Source organism: Bos mutus, chromosome 28 (assembly GCF_027580195.1).
Source record: "Bos mutus isolate GX-2022 chromosome 28, NWIPB_WYAK_1.1, whole genome shotgun sequence".
Lineage (NCBI taxonomy): Eukaryota > Metazoa > Chordata > Mammalia > Artiodactyla > Bovidae > Bos > Bos mutus.
In genome coordinates this window covers 14,575-22,410 of record NC_091644.1, presented here as the reverse complement: position 1 = coordinate 22,410, position 7,836 = coordinate 14,575, and the positions used below count along the sequence as shown (strand labels likewise).

The following is a 7,836-nucleotide window of genomic DNA, read 5'->3' as shown; positions in this document are numbered from 1 at the left end:
ACCTTGCAGGACATGAAGCTTCTCCCCAGGCTCTTGGACAGGTAGAGCTGGTTCTCTCCCTAATTGAGCACCTGATTGTCTTTTCAGAGCTCCTGTCTCTATTGTATGCCTGGCAGCATTCTTCACTCAGTCTAGGATTGAGGGAACCGCCTCCCTAAATTCACTTTCCAGTTCTTATCAGCAAGCAGTGGGGCCCATGCTGATCAGCTCAAGAAAACATGGAGCTAATCTAAAAATGGATTCTCATGAGAGTCCAAAGATAGAAACTGCAGTTAAACCAGGCTTCCCAAGACCTGGAACAAGAGGGAGATTATGGATTCAAGAAGACTGTCCAGATAATCTCTCTCACTTTCTCAAGGGCTGAAAGCAGGACGTTTTCCTTTTCTAAAGGGCATATGATGACTGAGATCTCTTGCACAGGGGACCTAATTAAGCCAGGTGCTCCAAGGACAGACCTCAGGGACCTCAGGCAGCACATTTCCACTGGGGCTTCAGGACTCTGAGCAACCTCTTGAGTCCTGTTGTTTGTTCTGATGGAAGAGGAGTCTTCGTTATGACATGCTGGCTCCCTGGACTTCAGTTTCCCTATCTGAAAATTGATCTGTAATGGCTTCTCCTTTTTAAAGCTGGATGAATCTACAATCACATACAGTTTCAGACCTACAGGCCCCTGCCGGGAGCCAGCATATTGCATATTGAGTGCATATTGCATATTGAGTGCAGCACTTTCCACAGCATCATCTTTCAGGATCTGGAATAGCTCAACTAGAATTCTATCACTGCTGGGAGCCAGCGTGAGGCGCTCCACCCATGGCAAAAGTCATGAGGAAGGAGGCTCGGCATACGCAAAGGCGGGATCGAGCCTCAGGAGTCCCCCTGGAAATTCTCAAGCATCTACCCCCAAAACCAGAGTCTGCCTACTTTCTGCTTTGTGCTTTCACCTACACCTCTGACTTTATGGGGGGCTGTCCCCCACTACCTCTCTCTGAACAAAGAGTTAGCTTACAGCTCCAGTTAATAATTCCTGGGCGTGACAGTGTTTCAACCTATAAACTCCTTTGGAAATCCTCTAGCCTGCCTGAATAGGTTTTTCCAGCCACATGTGATTGTTCAGAGCCTCCCAACTGTGAGAGGCAGGAGATGTTCTAAACGGTCTAAACACAGATTCCTTTGAGTAGTTAAAAGATTGATTAGAAATTGTATTGGTGAAGGGATTTTCACTTATTGGGCCAATGTTTGCTGCTAAGTCTCCATACTCCTTACCTACTGTGTCCTTGGCAGTGTATTGATTGATATAATGGGTGTATAGAAATGTAAGTAGTAGCCTCAATGTTTGTAAGCTTGGATCCTTGAGTTAATTCTTTTCTTGATTGAGCCCACCTCACCTTTGCCCTGTAGGAATGCAACTCTATCCAATGCTTTTTGGAGGCTGGCGCCTGACTTTAGAATAATCACCTTTAGAGAAAAATAATTTTCTTAAAATGTTAACAGGCCTCCTGGCCAGAAGATGATGTAAATCACCTGAACTTTTGCATATTTGCATATGATAAGTTTGAAAGCCTGGCTTCAATTAGGACCAGGAACTGCTGTCCTTGCATGACTCCACCCCTTCCCCCATTATCCTCTATGCATAACTTAAGGTATAAAAACTACTTTGAAAAATAAAGTGCGGGCCTTGTTCACCAAAACTTGGTCTCCCCATGTCGCTCTCTCTCTCAAATTCTGGCTGAGTCTCCATCTGGAGCGCGGAACCCGCCATGCTTACTAATTATGCCTGGGCTTCTAAGATCCGACCGGGGAGGCCTCAGCGTCTCCTCTCCTTCGGGAGAATGGAAGGACGCTGGCGGCGTACGTAAGTGGTGCAAACTTCTTGTCTTGAAGTTTTATTGGTCTCCCACGTAAACCGAGCTACTCAGCCTCTTTTCTCCACTGAATTTTCCTACTGAGCTATCCTCATTCTATTACTCTTTATATCTTTGATAAATATTTAAATAAATAGGTCGCCTATGCCGTCTCTCCTTCGAATACCCTGGGTCAGCCCGGGCTGGACCCCGGCAGGGCCCATCTCAGGGGCAACGCTGCGGGATCCAAGGAGTGTCTTCCAGTTTTGTTACCTGACAATTTTTTCCAAACTAATTGTGCCCTGAACAACTTATCACCAGTTCTCAGGTTCATAGAAAGTCATTCTGAGTGAGTTAGAATAGCAAATACTCCCTGCTCTTAAGACGTGGACTCTGAGTTTAAATTATGTCTGAAAGTCAACTCTCTCCTGTGAAAGTATAGATACAGGCTTCATTCCTGGACCAGAATGAATATAACTGCCAAAACTTGCAGCATTCAAGCCCAGGCTCCAGCCTGGATTCTGGATCCTAGAACAGCAAGACCTTGCAAGTCTTTGTTTGGAATCTTCCAGCTTTGCTGTTCTCACTTTTCAGTTCAGTTCAGTTCAGTTCAGTCGCTCAGTCGTGTCTGACTCTTTGCGACCCCATGAACACACATAGCATGCCAGGCCTCCCTGTCCATCACCAACTCCCGGAGTCTACTCAAACTCATGTCCATCGAGTCGGTGATGCCATCCAGCCATCTCGTCCTCTGTCATCCCCTTCTCCTCTTGCGCCCAATCCCTCCCAGCATCAGGGTCTTTTCCAATGAGTCAACTCTTCACATGAGGTGGTCAAAGTATTGGAGTTTCAGCTTTAGCATCAGTCCTTCCAATGAATACCCAGGATTGATCTCCTTTAGGATGGACTGGTTGGATCTCCTTGCAGTCCAAGGGACTCTCAAGAGTCTTCTCCAACACCACAGTTCAAAAGCATCAATTCTTCAGCACTCAGCTTTCTTCACAGTCCAGCTTTCTTCACATTCATACATGACCACTGGAAAAACCATAGCCTTGACTAGACAGACATTTGTTGGCAAAGTAATGTCTCTGCTTTTGAATAGGCTGTCTAGGTTGGTCATAACTTTCCTTCCAAGGAGTAAGTGTCTTTTAATTTCATGGCTGCAATCACCATCTGCAGTGATTTTGGAGCCCCCCAAAATAAAGTCTGACACTGTTTCCACTGTTTCCCCATCTATTTCCCATGAAGTGATGGGACCAGATGCCATGATCTTCGTTTTCTGAATGTTGAGTTTTAAGCCAACTTTTTCACTCTCGTCTTTCACTTTCATCAAGAGGCTTTTTAGTTCCTCTTCACTTTCTGCATAAGGGTGGTGTCATCTGCATATCTGAGGTTATTGATATTTCTCTCAGCAATCTTGATTCCAGCTTGTGCTTCTTCCAGCACAGCGTTTCTCATGATGTACTCTGCCTATAAGTTAAATAAGCAGGTTGACAATATACAGCCTTGACGTACTCCTTTTCCTGTTTGGAACCAGTCTGTTGTTCCATGTCCAGTTCTAACTGTTGCTTCCTGACCTGCATATAGGTTTCTCAAGAGGCAGGTTCTCACTTTTAGCCATGTCCAAACCAAAGGATAGGGGTCTGGGGTACCAGTTGAAGGCCTAGCTTTCACTCTCCTCAAATCCCCTTCCTGCTCAGGACCAGCCTGCCTCCCTTCTCTGTGGCTGGCACCAGGGGTCACAGTTTGCTCACTGCTGTCAAGGTTGTTTGCTCATTATTATGTAACTGAACTGTGCTTTAGAACCTCCCAGGAATCAGCGATTTTTTTTTCTTGTTAACCAGGAAGGGATTGTTTATTATCATGGAGCGTGGGCTGGAGATGTCAGGAAGCAGACTTTGAAAATCGATGTTGTCCTTGTAACCCTCAGTGTCTGGTGGGGTGCTGGGAGGAGAGGAGGAGCTCAGTGCAGGGCTCCACCTGGAAGGGGAGCCCTGGGGGGGGGGGGGCAACCTGGTGAAGAGGAGACCCGGACCCGTGGTTTGTCCAGGCAAATGCAAGTGTCACGCTCTAAGGAAGTGACATGCAAATAACCATTCTTTAGCCTAACAAACGCCTCTGGCTGAGCCAGCTGCCACCGACCCCAAATCCAGCCTGCCCTGTCCTGGTAACCACAGTGCTTAGAGCAGCGACCTGCAGAATTGCCTGGAATGATTGACAAAGTCACAGGCTGTCAGCTCTGCTCTGCATCCAGTGAACCAAAATCACGGAAATGTGTTACCTTTATGAGACCCGGAGGTGACCAAGTGTGTTTGGTCAGTTTGGGAAACAACTGTCCCACGAAACAGCATCACCATTGCTGCCTTCTGCCTCCCTCTCACTTTTGCAGGAGGCCTCGAGCCAGGAAGCCAGACTTCCCCTTTCCTTGTAGACCCTTCATGAAGTAAAGAGGGTCCTGCTTTACTTTGTATTGATAGACCCCCAAATAATCTCCTTCAACTGATTGATGCCCCACTGATAAAAAGCAGCTGCTGACCGAAATCCCTCCCTGTGCATTTCCAGGATCTTCCTGGACATCAGGGAGGGGCCTGGAACTGCCCTGGGGAGTGTCACAGAAGTTGAGGCCCTGGGCAAGTGACACTCTGCCTGGGAAACAGCGTGTATTCAGATTGAGGAGTGTTCATATGTATTTGTGTGTGTGTGTGTGTGTGTGTGTGTGTGTGTGTGTGTGTCTATACAAAAACCAATAGACTCAGTGCTTGAAGTTCTGGGCATCCTGTTGTTAAGGGGCTCAGCCTCTGCCCTGCCCCCAGCCTGTGTCCAAGCTGCTCTCCACACTCCCCCTGCTGAGGACCACTGGCTTTGGGTGGTTCCAGAGGCTCTGGGTGAGGAGTGTAGGTGCTTGGTTATGGACTGAAGGGTCCGCAAGTGGCTGCAAGTTGTGTGCTGGGAGCCCCTAGCTGCTCTTGTATTACCACACTACCACTCACCTCTGTAGTTCCAAGGCCTAGAAAAGGACTCACTCAGTTGTGTCCGGCTCTTTGCGACCCCATTGACTCTACAGTCCATGGAATTCTCCAGGCCAGAATACTGGTGTGGGTAGCCTTTTCCTTATCCAGGGGATCTTTCCAACCCAGGGATTGAACCCAGGTCTCCTCTATTGCAGGCGGATTCTTTACCAGCTCATCTATCAGGGAAGCCCAAGAAGTCACATGCACACTCAATAAGGTTGAACACATAATCAAACACGTGAATGACTGACTCTAAACCCTCCCCCAAAACATGTGATCCGATTCCCTTCTCTGGAGCTTGACTCAGCTTCAAGCTGGATCCAAAAGAGAAGTAGCCAGATTGGTTTTGGAATATGGCTCTGGGCACAGCCTCCTTTCTCAAGTAATGGGGTTCCGTGACTTTGTGCCCCAGGAGCTGAGGCTTCCTGCTGCCCTCTGCTGGCATCTGTAAGACAGGGTCAGCAAACAAAGATCACAAGGCAGCCAGGTGAGAGGGGGGGTTCTGTGAGAACTTTGAGACTTCACATGATCCTGCTTCCCTCTCTTCCCCTTCCCCCTGGTTGCTCCACTCTCTTGGAATGCCTTTCCCTAAAAGCCCCTACCTGCAGGGCCAGATCCAGATACCCCACGCCCACATGTGTCTCCAGCACCCTGGACTCACCGGCTTAAGACCACATTCACTGTGAGCACCCTGGACCAATTCCCTAGGGCTCTGGGCAGAATTCCAGATTAGAGAGAAAGCAGTGCCCCTTTCCTCCTCCCTGACCAGGAGCTGTAACCACGCGGAGCCCCAGGGCAAGGACATCAAATCTGACCCCAGGCCACGAAGTTAAAGTGAGGGAGGGCTGAGCTGAGATGCCAAATTCCCTTCATCCTCGTCCTGTTTAATTATGACTAGTACCTGAAAGGACATGAATGTATTGCTTTAAAGTTCTTTTCATTTTTTTTGTGTTTGTGGTTACAGCATCTTTCTTATCTCTACCGCTCTGCTTGTTAATCTTTTGTCTTTTTTTTCTTATATAGATTTATCAGGATACATTTTTCTTATTTGACTTTAAAATGTTTGGTTTCCTGGTTAATTTATCATTTCTTTTATTTTTAAAATATTTCATTAATTTCACTTTTATATTTATTTGTTTTGTCCTTTATTTTTTTTGTTATTTTTAACATTTGTTTCAAAATGATAAACTGTTCAATTATTTTCAGTTCATATTTTTATGGTTTTAAAATTTTTAATGGCAAAAGTAAGACATATTTTCCTCTGAAAATAGCTTTAACTATAGCTTATAGATTTTTGGATACTTGTTACTATTTAATATGAGTTTCTTTAATTACTACTCAAATTGTGCATTTTTTCATGGTTCCATACTATTGGCCATCATTATTTCTTCTTTTATGAATTTTCTCTTTTAATTTTCACTTATTTTTTCTACTTACATACTAATTTTTTATGCAGATTTATCAATATTTTATTTGGGTTTTTGTCTCTGATAGTCTTATTTTTTTAAAATCTGGATGCTATTTTATTTCCATTAGAAAAATACTATCTATATAAAATTTAGTACAGTTTTTTTCTTTACGTTTTTCATTCAAACTTAAAAGCTTTAATTTTCCTCAAGTAAAAGCAGAATCATATATCTGACATGAGAACTCAGTATTTCACATCATTAAATTAATAGGATTTGATTGAATTAGATGTGCTCTTTATTTCGCAGGAATAGTAGTAACTCATCTTTCCTACATGTTATTTCCCTTTACTTTTGTGTTTCTGAGAATTATGTAATGTATGTCTGTTTTCCCACATCCAGTAATATAAGTGTTCTAAAAGTATAATTTATAACATTAGTAACTAGATTCATCATTAATCTTCAATTCATGTTCAATTCTCCTTATTAAATGGAATTTCCATAGTCATTTCAGATGTTTCAGTCAACCTTACACTTTCCAACAAAGATTGTAAAAATGAAAACATTAATTAAAAAATCTTATTTAAATTCCAGACTAAATGACACTGGAGATCAGTGTCATTCTAAAGGAGATCAGTCCTGGGTGTTCTTTGGAAGGAATGATGCTAAAGCTGAAACTCCAGTACTTTGGGCACCTCATGCGAAGAGTTGACTCATTGGAAAAGATCCTGATGCTGGGAGGGATTGTGGGCAGGAGGAGAAGGGGACGACAGAGGATGAGATGGCTGGATGGTATCACGGACTCGATGGACGTGAGTTTGAGTGAACTCTGGGAGTTGGTGATGGACAGAGAGGCCTGGCATGCTGCAATTCATGGGGTCGCAAAGAGTCGGACACGACTGAGCGACTGAACTGAACTGAAATGACACTGGACCCACTTAGAGTGATGCTGTCAGGAGAGGTCCTTGCACAGCTACTGCTTCAGTCTCAACCCGGCCTCCTTTTGGCAAAGCAGCAACCTGCTACTCTGAAAATCTTGTTTGTAAATATCACTGACAGTATTGAAGTCATTTATGTCAGCCAGCAAAACAGGTGTTTTTACCACATTTGTGAAGTCACAGCCCGCTACTCTCAGAATTTTACCCATGTTTGTGAGAGGTTGTTTAGCTCTTTCTGCCACTCTCCTGGCACAAGCTGTCTACCTGCAGAGTCCATGCCTAGCTGTCCTGAAATGATTATGGTCCTATTGACTAACACAGCCTGATTGCAGGGATCAATGGCCACTGTGGCTTTTGTGGTGTGGATCACCTTTTCTTTTTCTCCAATTTGTTTTTATTTTTATTTATTCTTTTAAAAAATTGGAGAATAATTGCTCTACAATGTTGTATCAGTTTCTGCTGTACAACAATGTGAATCAGCCATATATATACATATACCCACTTCCTGTTGAGCCTCCCTCCCCCCATTCCACCCCTCTAGGTCATCACGGAGCATCAGGCTAGCCTGCCTATGTTATTCAGAAGCTTCCTGCTAGCTATCTATTTTACACATGGTACTGTATATATTTAAAGACGGCAT

General features: G+C 44.5%; 1 pseudogene; it reads right to left on the bottom strand.

Annotated features, from left to right (window-relative positions):
* Positions 1 to 6,864: 6,864 nt before the first annotated feature.
* On the bottom strand, positions 6,865 to 7,836 carry LOC102286720 (2-iminobutanoate/2-iminopropanoate deaminase pseudogene; annotated as a pseudogene).